At 42.5% G+C, this 18,065-nt stretch overlaps 1 protein-coding gene and 1 non-coding gene across 5 annotated transcripts in view; both read right to left on the bottom strand.

Annotated features, from left to right (window-relative positions):
- The window catches only part of LOC124619412, a 311,922-nt gene that overhangs the window by 103,023 nt on the left and 190,834 nt on the right, over positions 1–18,065 (bottom strand). The window lies entirely within an intron of this gene.
- Positions 7,463–7,537, bottom strand: Trnat-ugu. The gene has a single exon. It is a non-coding gene; the product is annotated as a tRNA-Thr (tRNA).

The raw sequence follows: 18,065 nt of genomic DNA on the forward strand, positions 1-18,065 counted from the left end.
AGGACTAAAAAATTTTAGTTCCTACAATTTTCCCTAAAATGAGTAAACTTTTCTTAAGTGCTGATTTTTTTATATCTGTAAGCATACTTCTTCACATTTTGAAGTTGTATTATGACTGAAATATAATGAAAACAAAGACGTGACTTTTAATTTATTGCAATATTCTAGCGTACTTTAACATAAAATTTAAAATATGCAACCTGTCTCTGTGACCGACGTCAGGTGGTAGCGTATCCTGAAAACACGTCAGGTGGCTGAGGGTTAAAACTGAACAAAACTCCGGCACCCAATGGAATCGCTGTCAGGCTTTATAATGAATTTGTGGCGGAGTTAGCCCCTTCACAATCTACTGCAGATTCCTCGTACAAGAAAGTGTGCCCAATAGTTGGAAGAAAGCACAGGTTACAAGAAGAGTAGTAGAAGTGATCCACAAAACTACCGTCCAATGTCCCTGATAATGATGTGTTGTAGAATCCTAGAACATATTTTGAGCTCAAACATAATGAGGTATCTTGAACAGAATGACCTTCTCAATGCCAACCAGTATGGATTCCGAAAACATCGATCATGTGAAACCCAACTCGCACTTTTCTCACATGAAATACTGAAAGCTTTGGATCAAGACAGTCACGTAGATTCAGTATTTCTTGATTTCCGAAGAGCATTTGACTCTGTATCACACCTATGCTCATTGACAAAAGTACGATCACATGGGCTATCAAGTGAAATTCGTGACTGGATTGATGACTTTTTTGTAGGGAGGACTCAGCATGTTATCTTGGATAGAAAGTCATCGTGAGATGTAGAAATAACTTTAGGTGTGACCCAGGGATGTGTGTTGAGACCCTTGCTGTTCATGTTGTATATTAATGACCTTGCAGATAATATTATTAGTAACCTCAGGGTTTTTGGAGATGGTGGAGTTACAAACGTAGTATCCCACGACTATAATACCAATGAGTCACTGTTTGAATCGGTCAACTCATGCAAATAACTGGGTGTGACGCTTTTTAGGAAAGTGAAATGGAATGATAACATAGGCTCATTCGTGGATAGAGCATATAGCAGACTTCGGTTTATTGGTACAATACTGGGCCAGTGGAATCAGTCTAAAAAGGAAATGGCTTACAAATCACTCATGTGACCAATTCTTGACTACTGCTTAAATGTGTGGAACCTGTACAAAGGTGGTCTAAAGGGAATACTGAACAAATACGAGGGGCGTTTGAAAAGTCCGTGCAAAATAAAAACTACTTACTTGTTTGGGGTAAACCTTTTTTATTTTTCGACATAGTCTCCTTTTAGACTTATACACTTCGTCCAACGCTGTTCTAATTTGTCGATCCCTTCCGAATAATAGGAATTGTCCAAGTCTGCAAAATAGCTATTAGTTACTGCAATCACCTCCTCATTTGAATAAAATCTTTGTCGCGCCAGCCACTTCTTCAAATTGGGGAACAAGTAGTATAGTCTGAGGGAGCCAAGTCTGGAGAATAGGGGGGATGTGAAACGAGTTGGAATCCTACTTCCATTAATTTTGCGACCACAGCTGTTGATGTGTGTGCTGGTGCATTTTCGTGATGGAAAAGGACTTTTTTGCGGTCCAATCACCGGCGTTTTTCTTGCAGCTCAGTTTTCAAACGGTCCAATAACGACGAATAATATGCACCTGTAATACTTTTACCTTTTTCCAGATAGTCGATGAGGATTATCCCTTGCGAATCCCAAAAGACAGTCGCCATCACCTTTCCGGCCGAAGGAATGGTCTTCGCCTTTTTTGGCGCTGATTCTCCCTTGATAACCCATTGTTTAGATTGTTCTTTGGTCTCAGTAGTACAGCAATGTATCCATGTTACATCCACTGTGACGAAACGACGCTTAAAGTCCTGCGGATTCTTCCTGAACAGCTGCAAAGCATCCTTGCAACGCTTCACACGATTCCGTATTTGGTCAATCGGGGAAGCCATCTTGCGGATAGGTTTCTCATGTCCAAATGTTTATGCAAAATATTATGTACCTGTTCATTCGAGATGCCCACAGTACTAGCAATCTCACGCACCTTAACTCTTCTGTCATCCATCACCTTATCATGGATTTTATCAATGATTTCTGGAGTCGTAACCTCCACAGGGCGTCCAGAATGTTCAGCATCACTTGTGCCCATATGGCCAGTCCGAAAATTTTGAAACCACTTATAAACTGTTCTAATCGAAGGTACAGAGTCACTGTAATGTTTATCAAGCTTCTCTTTAGTCTCCTGGGGCGTTTTGCCTTTCATGAAGTAATGTTTAATCACCACACGAAATTCTTTTTCGTCCATTTTTTGACAATCACTCGACTTGATTCTCCCGAATGCCACACACAAAGAAATAGATCAATATGGCTGGGATTTGGTGTGCGTTCATTCCGCAGTTGCTACTAACTAAACATGACCTCGATACGCGCCGGTGGTGCCATCTCTCGGGCTTTGCACGGACTTTTCAAACGCCCCTCGTACAGAGAAGGGCAGCACGAATGAGCAAAGGTTTGTTTGACCCGTGGGATAGGTTCACAGAAATACGGAAGATACTGAACTGGCAGACTCCTGAAGCCAGACGTAAACTACCCCGAGAAAGTCGAATAACAAAATTTCAAGAACCAGTTTTAAATGATGACTCCGGGAATATACTACAACCCCCTACGTATCGCTCACACAAGGATCGCGAGGACAAGATTGGAACATTTACAGCATGCACAGAGGCATTCAATCAAAAATTCTTCTCACACTACATAAGTGAATGGAAAGGGAAGAAACCCTGGTAACTGTTACAATGGCACACACCCTCTACCATGCACTTCACGGTGGTTCGCAGAGTATAGACGTAAATGTAGAACTGCGTAAAAGGAGAGCTGTTTTCCAAAATAACATTCGTGTAGTTGTTACGATGTTTTTTAAATTCACACATGTTGTTGTTGTTGTTGTTGTTGTGGTCTTCTACTCTATACACTGCAAGCTTCTTCATCAGCCCAGTACCTACTGCAGCCTACATCCTTCTGAATCTGCTTAGTGTATTCACCTCTTGGTCTCCCTCTACGATTTTTACCCTCCACACTGCCCTCAAATACTAAATTGGTGATCCCTTGATGCCTCAGAACATGTCCTACCAACCGATCCCTTCTTCTAGTCAAGTTGTGCCACGAACTCCTCTCCTCCCCAATTCTATTCAATACCTCCTCATTAGTTATGTGGTCTACTCATCTAATCTTCAGCATTGTAGCACCACATTTCGAAAACTTCCATTCTCTTCTTGTCTAATCTATTTATCGCCCATGTTTCACTTCCATACATGGCTACACTCCACACAAATACTTTCAGAAACGACTTCCTAACACTTAAATCTATACTCGATGTTAACAAATTTATCTTCTTCAGAAACGCTTTCCTTGCCATTGCCAGTCTACATTTTGTATCCTCTTTACTTCGACCATCATCAGTTATTTTGCTCCCCAAATAACAAAATTCCTTTACTGCTTTAAAGTGTCTCATTTCCTAATCTAATTCCCTCAGCATCGCCCGACTTAATTCGACTACATTCCATTATCCTCGTTTTGCTTTTGTTGATGTTCATGTTATACCCTCCTTTCAAGACACTGTCCATTCCGTTCAATTGCTCTTCCAAGTCCTTTGCTGTCTCTGACAGAATTACAATGTCATCGGCGAACCTTAAAGTTTTTATGTCTTCTCCATGGATTTTAATACCTACTCCGAACTTTTCTTTTGTTTCCTTTACTGCTTCAATATGCAGATTGAATAGCATCGGGGAGAGGCTACAACCCTGTCTCACTCCCCTACCAACCACTACTTCCCTTTCATGACCCTCTACTCTTATAACCGCCATCTGCTTTCTGTACAAATTGTAAATAGCCTTTTGGTGCCTGTATTTCAACCCTGCCACCTTCAGAATTTGAAAGAGAGTATTCCAGTCAACATTGTCAAAAGCTTTCTGTAAGTCTACAAATGCTAGAAACGTAGGTTTGCCTTTCCTTAATCTTTCTTCTAAGATATGTCGTAGCGTCAGTATTGCCTCACGTGTTCCAACATTTCTACGGAATCCAAACTGATCTTCCCCGAGGTCGGCTTCTACCAGTTTTTCGATTCGTTAGTAAAGAATTCGCGTTAGTATTTTGCAGCGAGAATAACCAAAGGGCAAGGAATGAAATACTTAAACATTTTGCTTCACAGTAACATATATGAATGCGGATAGAACGATCATGAAGGCTGCTTGGACTTCTGTGAACGCGTTGGTCTATTATTCAGCGATCTTACTAATGCCACGACTAGGGCGGCACGGTGAGGAGAACTAAAAGGGGTCGTGCCAGTGACGTAACTGGCGAACGGCTCTCTTCCCCTCAGTCCCTCCCCTAGATTCCAGCAACAGCGGTAATAGCAGTAGCAGCGGCTGGCACGAGAAGCTCGGTCTGCGCGGGGTGTGGAGGGAGTGGTGCGGCTTGTGCGCGCGCACTCGCCCGTCGGTACGGCTGCACCGGGCTCGGTGCACGTGCACCGGCCAGGGCACTGCGGGACGGGGAACTAGCGGGTTCGCTCCCCCCCCCCCCCCCCCCCCACGCCCCTGCACTGACAGACCAGCGCACCGCTCCGTCAGCGCGCACGCTCTGCTGCACTCCTTCCGTCTGTCCGTACACAAACACAAGATTCATTGTCTTCCGTAACGTCTCCTGGCTAAAATATGCAGATGTTAAGCCTCTATTCAAGAAAGGGGATAAAGAGATCAAACTACAGACCGATTTCACTTTTGCCAGCATTCTCAAAAATTTTAGAAAAAGTAATGTACAGGCAGCTTCTCAACCACCTGACCACAAATAACATATTATCAAGAACAAAGTTTGGATTTCTGAAGCGTTCTGATAGCGAGAAGGCTATTTACACCTACAGTGAAAATGTACTTAATTCATTAAATAAAAGTTACAAGCAGCAGGCATTTTCTGTGATTTGTCAAAGGCATTCGATTGTGTGAACCACAACATCCTTTTAAATAAATTAGAATTCTATGGTGTCACGGGCAGTGCTGCAAAATGGTTCAGGTTATACCTCGCTAACGGGAAACAAAGGGTGTCAGTGCAAGGGACTGGTGAATTAAGTCCTCAGTCATCATCAGAATGGGAAGAAATTGCATGTGGTGTCCCACAAGGATCTACCTTAGGGCCATTGCTTTTTCTTGTGTACATTAATGATCTCTCATCACGTACACTGCCAGAAGCAGAGTTCGTTTTGTTTGCAGATGACACAAGTATTGCAATAAATAGTATTTCGAGTGTAGTTCTAGAAAGATCTGCTAATGATATTTCCATGGATATTAATAAATGGTTTAAAGCCAACTCACTGACATTACACTTCGAAAAGACTCACTAATTCAGAACCTGTAACACGTTTCCACCCAGCATGTGCATAAAGTATGAAGAAGAGCAGATAGAAGAGGTTGACAGTCTTAAATTCCTGGGATTACAACTTGATGATAAATTCAGTTGGGAGGAGCACACCACAGAACTGCAGAAACGCCCTAACTAATCTGTATTTGCAATTCGAGTGTTAGCAGACATAGGCGACATAAAAATGAAAAAGCTTGCATACTTTGCCTACTTTCATTCCATAATGTCATATGGTATTACATTTTGGGGTTACTCTTCAAGTCAAACAAAAGCTTTCAGAGTCCAAAAGCGTGTAATACGTATTATTTGTGGAGTAAATTCACAGACATCCTGTAGAAACCTCTTCAAAGAACTGGGTATACTAACTACTGCCTCTCGGTATATTTACTCCTTAATTAAATTTGTCCTAAATAATATATCTCTTTTTCCAACAAACAGCTCAGTTCATACATACAATACCAGGAACAAAAATGATCTGCACAAGGACTTAAAAGCACTTAATTTAGTTCAAAAAGGGGTCCACTACTCAGGAACACTCATGTTCAATAATTTGCCAGCAAACATAAAAAATTTAGTTACCAATAAAGATCAGTTTAAAAGGAGCCTGAAAGACTTACTAATGGCCAATTCCTTCTAATCCATTGACGAATTTTTTAATAGAAACAAATGATGTATTGTATATATTCATACTATTAGTATTGTTATTTCAGCTTAAAAAAAGATGACATGTTCCACATCCACGAGGATCTCCTCAGCACGGATCTATGGAACGAAAAACTAATCTAATCTAATCCAACACAATTGGTTGAAGTCCAGTAACAATTTCTTCAGAGGCCAACAGATACAGTCAGTAAGCCTTCAAGAAACGAATGATCTCAATCTCTTACATAACAACAGGCAATACTTGTAACTAAGCGAAATGCAAAGCTTTCCTTGACGAAACGAAAAAGTCGGAGTTACCGAGTATGTTGTCAAGTTCACAGGAAGCAAACAAAATAATTCGTTTTTAAACGATATTTCGGCTGCTTTCTTAGCCACCTTATTTAATGTGCTTCGAGCGCAAAATTCGATGGAATTACTTTCAAATTTTCAAGACAGGTTATTCACTGACGTATTTGGGAATATTCTACAGCCCGCCAAATTTCGATCCCGCAGGGACCGAGGAGACAGCACTACACTAACTGCATAGCACATCCATTTGCGGCTGGAACGCCAAGAAACCCTAATAAGCGGTAAAACAGGAAGTATTTTGTGCCAAGCACTTCAAATCGGTTTGCAGGAATGGATGTACACGCAGATACATTCGCGCCGTCATCCAAAGACGTCCCCTGAAACAACACAGCGCTGAGTAGGGAAACGCAGCCTGCACGGGAAAGTGGACAGAGGCCGCTGCGCTGCTAGAATGTTTAACGCGAGCTGCCGCTTCCAGGAAACGCTGTGACGGGCAGACATGACAGAGAGGCGAAGCCTGCATATGCGGGCACACACGGAAATCACGAGGTGCGACGTGTTCTTGGCGTTGTTACTTCCTCCCCCGTGCTACAATCTATTCTGCCGTTACCAGTAATAATACAATAATATCCATCGGGATATAAAACGGCGACTCAGCCTCGGCGTCGTATTCAAGGCAACCGGAGGACTGAAGCGTATCATAGACGTTAGCATGGGCCGACGGACGGAACGCATTTGCCCCTCCTAGGGACACGGTATCGTACGAAAAGTATTTATATTTTACTCATGAGTAGTATCGTAACGAAAGTATCGTACTCTTGTAAGCAGTGAAAGATAAGAATCGACACTTCGGGCATCTATGCTTACTTTTGATAAAAAGTGGGAGTAGATAGTAATCGTCAAATCAAGCGATGTTGCGAATTTTTTAAAAAATTAGAATATATATGACGGTAGTATCGGTTCCCGAAAGAACAGTTACCGTAGATGAACATGCAGCTTTGTTAACAATTAAATGATAATTAAATGGACACCCTAGCTGCAAACAGGCGTTGATGTTCTTCATTGGGGGCATGTTGAAAATGTGTGCCCCGACCGGGACTCGAACCCGGGATCTCCTGCTTACATGGCAGACGCTCTATCCATCTGAGCCACCTAGGGCACAGAGGATAGTGCACCTGCAGGGACTTATCCCTTGCACGTTCCCCGCGAGACCCACATTCCCAACATGTCCACACCACTACATTTGCAGTGCGCCTAATATATGTTTGCCCATCATACTCATTACTCGTGGCAGATTAATCTACCAAGTCCCGTACGAGTTCGGGCAGATACTACAGTCATATATAGTTAAAATATGGCTTCCCGGCCACTGACCTTCTTGAGCGAATGCACACGCTATGCCCGAACTCGTACGGGACTTGGTAGATTAATCTGTCACGAGTAATGAGTATGATGGGCAAACATATATTAGGCGCACTGCAAATGTAGTGGTGTGGACATGTTGGGAATGTGGGTCTCGCGGGGAACGTGCAAGGGATAAGTCCCTGAAGGTGCACTATCCTCCGTGTCCTCGGTGGCTCAGATGGATAGAGCGTCTGCCACGTAAGTAGGAGATCCCAGGTTCGAGTCCCAGTCGGGGCACACATTTTCAACATGTCCCCAATGAATTATATCAACGCCTTTTTGCAGCTAGGGTGTCCATTTAATTATAATTTCATAAAAATTAGAACTTTAAACACGAAATTACCAAGCAGGCTACCAGAAAATCAGCATCATGGTACCCAAAAAGTATGTTTGTTAAATTTTAGCTAAACTTCCCATTCTTCCTCAGTACAGACATTCACAAATAATATTTTACTTAGTCGTTTCGCTGATAATATGTTACGTGATTTTGACTAGAATCATACACTTCTGACATCGTCGGCGTATGGGCGATTGTAGTACTAAAAACACTAAATGAATTTTCAACTGTCAAGATCGCTAGCATCATTTATTGAATTACCGGTTTCGGCAATTCTCTGTTGCCATCTTCGGATCCCTCGCTTTAAACACCTGTCAGAAGTGCACCGAGATATGCCTTGCCACACGGTTGGCGACTCTCACTCCTCCCTGAAAGCCAGGAAGAAGATAAGTAAGTTGCGGTTACCTAGTGTCTTCAACAAAGACTATACAAAGCAAGGGATCTGAAGATGGCAACAGAACTGCCGAAACCGGTAGTCTGATAAAATATTTTAGCGATCGTGGCAGCTGAAAATTTATTCAGTGTTCACTTGACTAGAATACTGCTCGAGAGTGTGGGACCTGTACCAGAAAGGATTAGCAGGAGATACTGAACGTAATCACAGAAGGGCAGCACGAATGGTCATATGCTTGTTCGACCCGCAGGACAGAGTCACAGAGACGATGATGAAATTGAAAGGACTCACTCTTGAAGACAAACAAACTATACCGGGCAAGTCTACTAACAAAGTCTCAAGAACCGGCTTTAAATGACGACTCTAAGAATGTAGCACAATCCTCTACATAACGCTCCCATACGGATCGTTAGGACAAGATTTGAATAATTAAAGCACGCACAGAGGTATCATTCTTGCCGCATTCCATACGTGAATGATACGGAAAAAAACCCTAATAACTAGTACAGTGGGACGTACCCTTTGCCTGCACTTCACAGTTGTTCGCAGTGTGTGGATGACACAGTGCTGTCTGTCTTTAAAATTAAACGCCCGGACGATACTGATGTCTCGGGAATTGTAAGGTGCTCGCTGGCTACCTTATACAACCGGGAAAATAAAACGTTCAAGTCTTTGCATTGCTCTAAAGTATTAACGTGTCAAATCATCGGCGAGTGGCATAACGTGGATGCGACGTAACTCCACAACCTTGTAAATGGTGTATGTAATGATTCTCTAGGGGTGACTAATATTTTGGGCGGTGAACTCATTAAGTAATGCACTTCTCTTTCAGTACTTCTGAAAGCTTTATTGGAAGAGCGATTAAAGAGGGACTGTTACCCTCCTACAGCAACTCTCAGGTGAATTCAACAGATTATCTGCCTCGAATGGCAAAAAATTCCTTCGGCCAGGATCCAGAATTCATCTGCAGACATACGTTGGTGAGGCCGTTTGGAATGTGAACGTAGACCCTACAGCTCTACATGTTACAGTGGAAGAGAGAGAATGTCATATTTATTTAAACGTACAGTAGTAAACATAAGATTCTTCTAGTATAATTGGTTTCTCATGACAAAAATATAAGTTCACAAAAAGAAATCAGTTGTTCTACACATCCAAAAAGTATTGGCACACCTACAGAAAAATGAAGTTAGCAGTCTCCCTAAGCCACGTAACTCAGCCTAGTTGTCTGTATGCATACGGTTGGCACTGATGAAACCTTGTTTACGTCTTGGCATGGAACGAACCATCAAGTTGGAGTAATATCTGGTGAGATCTTGGAACATTCCTCTAACAACACCGTCTGGAAATCCTGCTTCCCTGTAGAACGATGTTTTCGAACTTTCGTATCCATTTGTGCCGAAAGATGCTTTATCGGGATTAGATCAGGGCTGTGGTGAAGCGAAAACCCTTCCTGCAGCATTACATAACAACCACTCCCGAGTTCTGAGAGCTTTATGTTTAGGGTCGTTGTGTTATTGAAAGGAAAAGACGTCATCAAGACCCAATTCCTGTGCACTGCGACGTGAATGAACGCGCAACACACCGTTGTATTTACGATTTCCATGAAATCATCTTCAATAACTGCCAAGTCACCAACTCCAGAAGCTGCCCTGCATTATCAAACCATTATGCTTTCTCCTCCATGTTTTACTGTAGGTAGGAATCTGGAGCTCTGTATTTAGTTTGTGCCACACATTTTCCTTTTCTTCACACCCAAACAAGTTAAAGTTGGATTCATCAGAAAATAGCACGTATTCCAAAAATCAACCTATTTACTGACAAAGTTCAACAAACTGCAAGCGCTGTCGTCGGTAACTTCCGAAATAAATGGCTCCATTCTGGGAGATCTGCAACGAATAACTGTTGTGTTCGAAACATTCCCTATAGTTCGAGCACTGACCTGTTCGTTAACCGTTGACTGGATGTCAGATACAAACGACCCTCCACTTTTAACAGGCTCGTTTTGTGCAGGCTGTCCGCAGCTCGTGGTCTTGCGGTAGCGTTCTCGCTTCCCGCGCACGGGGGTTCCGGGTTCGATTCCCGGCGGGGTCAGGGATTTTCCCTGCCTCGAGATGACTGGGTGGTGTTGTGTCGTCATCATCATCATCATCATCATCATCATCATCATCATCATCATCATAATTCATCCCCGTTGCGGTTGGAGGAAGGCAATGGCAAACCGCCTCAGCTAGGACCTCGCTTAGTCGGCGGTGCGGGTGTCCCGCATCGTTCCCTACGCTCCCCGACTATGGGACATCATCATCATCATCATCTTTTGTGCATTTCAAACTATCCTTCAACGTGTGCGAACTCTTGGTCGTCCTGATCTACGTTTATTGTCTGTGGTACCAGTCTCTTGGAACTTCTTGATGATTGCCCGCACTGTTGTATAATCAACAGAATGGTCTTTACCAACGTCACAGTAACTTTTACTCTGCGAACGCAAAAAAACCGCATTGTTGCGGAATGACATTGAATGCGCCTTCCCCTTCGGACTCATAGTGAACGCCTCTTACACTCGCCGTCAGGCAACTGACTGAACTGTTTGTCAACTCCGATTGCGCTAATCTCGTACGCGCGGCGTTGTCTGTCAAGCACAATAACAAACGTCGTACAGTGTGTCAATACTTTTTTGAGCAGGGGAAAACCCTTACTTAATTGATCATAAGTGTTTCTATTATGTTGGTGAAATATTTTGACGTACAAATTATTTCCTTTCAAGAGTCAGAGTTAATGGTATACATACAATGTCCCTAGTATTTATACATTTTGTATTAGGTGCGAAAAGGTGTGTACCAGTACTTTTTGGTACCACAGTATGAGTTTATTTTCTTTCCATCCGCTGTACACTAACGAGGTATTGTGCTGGGCGGCCGACTAGTTTGCTATAGCTTTTCGGCATTTAAAAGTAACCAGATGTACTGTAGGTTTGCCTGTTAAGCAATCCGCTGCACGTATCGCTTTGCAGGCTGTCGGCCAACTAACAATTACTACCCACCGAGGTAATAATGAGCGCCAGCAATAACTAGATGCTTCCTCCCCCCCCCCCCCCCCTGCCCGTCCGCTAGCGAAGTAAACTACGCCACAACACCTAAACACGCGCGTCACGCGGAGTTCGGGCAAGCCTACGTCACGTTAACGACTTATTCCCTTTCTTCCACGTAACAGCTCACGGAGAAGCTGTCAAGACTGCCCCCGCCCGCCGTTGACACGTTAGGATCTTGGAGCAATTGGCAATAGTTTTTAAGAAGAAATAACGGCAGTATCATCTATACAGGGTCTAAACCACTTATAGTCAACCTGGTGCCTACCGTCCACTAAAGGGCGTTTCAGATTTCATGGTGAACTGTAGGAATTTTAAAAACATTTCCGATGAGCTAGGCAACTGAAACTTACAACATAGCTCAGAACTGGATGATAATGTAATATTAATCGTAATTCGCGTTCTTGTCTGGCGTGTGGCGGAAGGTCTATCGTGCACGTCTTCCCCTTTTCCTGTTCCAGTCGCGAAATGTTTCACGTTAAGAACGATTGCTCCCTGTGAGCGCGTATCTCTCTAATTTTTACCTTCACGGTCTTATCGCGAGCTATACGAAGAAAGGAAGCAAAATATTGGTCAACTCAGATGAAGAGAAACTGAAATAAACCCAAAATTTACCACATGTCTCAGCTGTAATTTCATCAAAATGTTTCAAATCGATTGAAAAATTTCAACACCCAAAGCTAAAAATGAGAAAATAATTATTTTATTAAAACACTTTTTAATATTACATGTTTTTAAGAAGGGCAAGAAAGTACTAAATAATTCCTCCTAGCCACAAACAGATTCCTAAACCCCATGCAAATAGCCATGAAAATGTGCTAGCGAATTTTTAATAGCTATAATAATGAGTGTACAGTAGCTGTCTTTGAGAAAAATCACAGAACAGTTCATATCATTTGCAGTGCAATAAAATTGTTAGTGACTTAAGTGGTCTATTCATGCCTCAATTATCTATAGCATGAAACCCACGTTTTCCGTTTAAAATTTCAAAACTATCTGTATGGGGGCTGCGAGAAATTATTTTATACTTTTTGGTCCGTTTTCAAAAGGTGTAGTATCAAAAAGTCTTTTATTTAAATAATAATTTCTCTTCGGCGCAGATCGGGACAGTCTCTTCCTCATGCTGGCGTCGGGCCGAACAAGTATGTCTGACGTCTATCGCTGTCCGTTTCTCGCAGCTTCACGATCGGATCATACTGATATTTATAAATGACTGTGAGTTTAAAATAACACTTAAATAACGGGGTACCATAGTAGTATGGGATTGGCGTTTGTAGCGCAATTTTGATATCAAATTGATATGCAAATTAATTAAATTGATCAATTAAACATCCCACCGCCACCCCCGGATGACGTCACGTGTTTTTCTCAGCTGCACGTGTGCCCCGCCCCCTCTTCCCCCTCCCTCCACGCCCCGCCTCCCCAACCTACCCTATTGGCGGGAATTTCGAATTTTGGCGGGTCGTGGGTGGGGGTGGCTGGAGCAGGGGTGATTAGTTGATCAAATTTGCATATCAATTGGATATCAAAATTGCGCTACAAACGCCAACTCCCTACTACTTACCAAATCACTTTTTCTCAGCAAAAAGGTGTGTTATTTTCAATACTCTTGGCTGAGACTTCGGCCCGTTTACTGATTGACAAGAAAAATAGATTAATTGCTTGGGAATACATACGAGAATGTTTTCAGTATCGTAGCAGTTAGGCAACGGTGATGTAATTTTCTTTTGCGTTATTCTACACTTGCCTCTAGTAGTAAGTGAACTACGAGCCAAAACGCGATTAATCGCGTTATGGTGGCCTTGCGCGACATTTTTGAGAAATATCTAAGGTGTAAAAGAATAAATACTACAATCATTATATAAAGTTGTTGCCACGTTACATAATTTGATTGGAGGGACATCGATAAATGTGAAATATAAATAAGTGCCGAGCTAGGGGTCGAAGTGAATGACGTATTGGATTTCGAGCCTTGGGGGTTAAGCAGAAGGTGGCCATAAATGAGCGACCCTACACTCAGAACTGCTTACTTGGATCGGAAATGCCTTTAGAAATCACGAAGAAATGCTTTGAAAATAGGCGAAGACAGAAATGAAAATTTTCTATATGTGCATTCGCGTAAAGTTGTCTGTTAAACATCACAAATCTGAACTCCGTCTGAAAATTACTATTTACTGACGAAAATAACGTGCGGAGCTAAGGGTAGTCACTAAGGGTTAATTTAATTAGTAAATAATGACAAACAGCAAACCTTAAGTTAGCATGAAAATCGCAAGTATCGTACAAACACCCAATTTCACGACGGACATAAAATTAGGTTGAAGCTGATCATTTCCTGCGGCAGTGTTCTAAAAATTGTCCTAATATTTCCACAAAAATTCTTAATCTTAATTCTTAATGTAAGTATAGCGCTGAGAAGAAAAATGTAGAAGTGTCGTATAACAACGCCGAAGTGTTGGGGAAGAACCGTCACTATCCCCAGAGAATCGTGGTTTACGCACGCACTGGTCCTATCTGACTTCAGGGTGCGCTTCCAGAAAGAAACTTCCACATTCACCACCTTCTCAGGATAGGCGTCAGAGGCTCTCCACACCATTCGTGTTACTTAAGTTCAGAAGCCAATTTAAACCGGATGCTCTTTTACCATGAACGGTGTCGCAACCAGCAAATCATTACATACAAGAGTGTGGAAGTTGAAACACTAATTTCACTATCCTCACACAGAAAATGTCGCTACTTACAAAATTATTATGGACTTTATAATAGATTGCAACCTGCACCTGCAATGCCGTGTCTGTTCCGAAAGAGAGCGATTGTGCCGTATCAGGGACAGGTGAAAGAGGCTTCACAACGTATTACACAACCTTTACCTTATGGAAACTGTGAATTACCAGAAAACAATATCGGAATATCACTTCAGAACGAATTCGTCTAATGGTACCAGTATTTACTTTGCCCCAGACCCTCAACAATCTAAAACAATTGTATTTCTGGCCAGTAATCATACACTCTCCTCCGTTACGAAACTAACGATTCCTTGATTGTTCAGGATGTGTCTTATCAATAAATCCCTTCTTTTAATCAAGATGCGCCGCGAATGGTTCTCCCCCTCCCCTCTTTGACTGAGGGACTGTCGAAGAAGTTAAGCGGAGTCCTTAGTACTGTTGTAATATTATTACTAATTATATACGGAAAGAAAATTGTATGTTGCTTTACTTAAACTGTCAGTAGTATTGCAAACCAGGAAAGACATAAAATAGTTTTTGAATGACAATAATAGGTGTTTTATAGGAGAAATAAACTGACTAAAGTACGGAGTCTTATGTAGTGGACGTCACCAAGCGAACGCATGAACCTGCAAAACTGAAGAAAATTATGAAACACTCAAACCGTCATTGTTGTCAAATATCTCGCTCTACCTCTGATGGGAAGTGAGTGAGTTACTGTCTTTACGCAGAGAGCCGAACCACTCTTCCGTGTCATTTTTCAATGACTGACTACTTGGCAAATGACTACGAGGAAAGACTACGATTTAGCAGTACGCTGAAAAGAGAATACCGTATTTTTATAGCTGTCGCTCAAGGTTAATTCCGCCCATTTTTGAAGTGAATCTGATATTCACTATATTCGACAAACAATATCCCGGAGGCAAAGTTACCAGAAACTCTCCCATTCGTAGGTTAAGCGTTGCGTCCGTTAAAAATGTCGTTCACAGCAGAGAATTCTCCTGAAATAGTTAAGAACTGTTTCCTTGATTGTTAACAACTACCTCTGATGAAACACGACTTCTCTGACATCCGAAAGGCATTCAATATAGTTCCACCTTTTCTTTTAGTGGTCCACGTCTTTCTACCAGACAGAACTTAACACGTTTATCTTGTTGTTGTTGTTGTTGTTGTTGTTGTTGTCTTCAGTCCTGAGACTGGTTTGATGCAGCTCTCCATGCTACTCTATCCTGTGCAAGCTGCTTCGTCTCCCAGTACTTACTGCAACCTACATCCTTCTGAATCTGCTTAGTGTATTCATCTCTCCGTCTCCCTCTACGATATTTACCCTCCACGCTGCCCTCCAATGCTAAATTTGTGATCCCTTGATGCCTCACAACATGTCCTACCAACCAGTCCCTTCTTCTTGTCAAGTTGTGTCACAAACTCCTCTTCTCCCCAATTCTAATAAATACCTCGTCATTAGTTATGTGAACTACCCATCTAATCTTCAGCATTCTTCTGTAGCACCACATTTCGAAAGCTTCTATTCTCTTCTTGTCCAAACTATTTATCGTCCATGTTTCACTTCCATACATGGCTACACTCCATACAAATACTTTCAGAAACGACTTCCTGACACTTAAATCTATACTCGATGTTAACAAATTTCTCTTCTTCAGAAACGCTTTCCTTGCCATTGCCAGTCTACATTTTATATTCTCTCTACTTCGACCATCATCAGTTATTTTGCTCCCCAAATAGCAAAACTCCTTTACTGCTTTTAAGTGCCTCATTTCCTAATCTAATTCCGTCAGCATCACCCGACTTATTCGACTACATTCCATGATCCTCGTTTTGCTTTTGTTGATGTTCATCTTATATCGTCCTTTTAAGACACTGTCCATTCCGTTCAACTGCTCTTCCAAGTCCTTTGGTGTGTCTGACAGAATTACAATGTCATCGGCGAACCTCAACGTTTTTATTTCTTCTCCATGGACTTTAATACCTACTCCGAATTTTTCTTTTGTTTCCTTTACTGCTTGCTCAATATACAGATTGAATAATATCGGGGAGAGCCTACAACCTGTCTCACTCCCTTCCCAACCACTGCTCGCCTTTCATGCCCCTCGACTCTTATAACTGCCATCTGGTTTCTGTACAAATTGTAAATAGCCTTTCGCTCCCTGTATATTACCCCTGCGGGACGAAATTGACAGATGTAAAGGTAACTTACGGAATAGCCAAGGAAGTGTTACGGCGCAGTTGTAGTTTGTATACGGGGTGTCCCATGAGGGATGGTCAATATTCAAGGACATGACAGGAACGATCATTCGAAGCAAGAAGGTCTAGGCTGTAAAATGCATGGCTTACGAGCTACGAGCACTTGTTTATTAGAAGAGATGGTTTCACAATAGCGAAGACGAACAAGCTCTCACACCTTCCAAGCTATGCACTTACGAAGTTTACTTGACTTTTTTTCTTGTTTGGCCCATACTGCCAACACCTCTCAAAATATGGAAAGCAAAAGCTTCCAGTAGAGAATATTCGTTTCACAGTCTCGAAGACACGGAAGTGTTCATAGCTCTTAAGGTACACATTTAAGAGCCGAAGTTTACCAGACTTTTTTGCTTCAAATGAATGTTCCTGCCATGTCTCCGAATATTGGAAATTCCTCCTGGAACACCCTGTCTACAAAATCGGTGACGCGTTGGGTGTACGCTTCTTCTTTAAGCCAAAGCAACTGCAGCACTCTGGATTGGTTAGTGTCACAGCTAGCAATACAACCGCGTCAGCTAATAAGTCACTTCCGGGAAGTTTGTGTTCCGCGAAGTAAAATTCTCAGCTGTGAGTAGGGCAATTCCCTGCCACGGCTCGCAGCGCATGCGCACTCAAGTTCAGATGGGAAGCGACCGGCAGCGGCGTGGAGCGTCATCTCTGCTCGAGGCCGGGCTTGAGTCAGGATGCGCCGCTGGCCGCGCGGTCCGACCGTTGCGAAACCGGATGAGCCCGGACCGGACCAGCCGTAGGCAAGCGCGTGAGCAATGCGCACGGCTCTCTGCACAATACCTCGTCACACCAAACAGTTTCGAGACTGGATTAATTTTTAATATTAGAGAAAAGTTAGGGTGACGGTCTCAATGCTTCCGGTGTTCTACATACTCTCCCCCTCTTTAGTATAAAGTACAGAACGTTCATACAACCACGTGGAACTGCCAGAAGTGTCCTTATATGTGATGATGTTCAACACACCTTCATCGCTCCTCTGCAAATCACATTTAAGTTCATGGCACAGGGTTTTCATCGAATCACCTTCATAATAACTCTCTCTTATATCACTCTCCAACAGCGCGCGGAAAAAAAACGAACACCTATACCTTTCCGTGCGAGCTCTGATTTCCCTTATTTTATTATGCTATATTGAGTGCTATTGACAAAGGATTTCAAACTGATTCCGTATTTCTAGATTTCCAGAAGGCTTTTGTCACCGTATCACACGAGCGGCTTATAGTGAAATTGCGTCCTTACAGAATATCGTCTCAGTTATGTGTCTGGATTCGTGACTTCCCCCTCATACAGGTCACAGTCCGCAGTAATTGACATAGTCATCGCGTAAAACGGAAGTGATTTCTGGCGTCCCTCAAGGTAGTGTTATAGGCCCTTTGCTGTTCATTATCTATATAAACGATTTAGGAGACAGTGTGAGCAGCCGTCTTAGGTTGTTGTCAGATGACGCAGTCGTTTATCAACTAGTAAAGTCAT

Source organism: Schistocerca americana, chromosome 6, assembly GCF_021461395.2.
Source record: "Schistocerca americana isolate TAMUIC-IGC-003095 chromosome 6, iqSchAmer2.1, whole genome shotgun sequence".
Taxonomy (NCBI): Eukaryota; Metazoa; Arthropoda; class Insecta; order Orthoptera; family Acrididae; genus Schistocerca; species Schistocerca americana.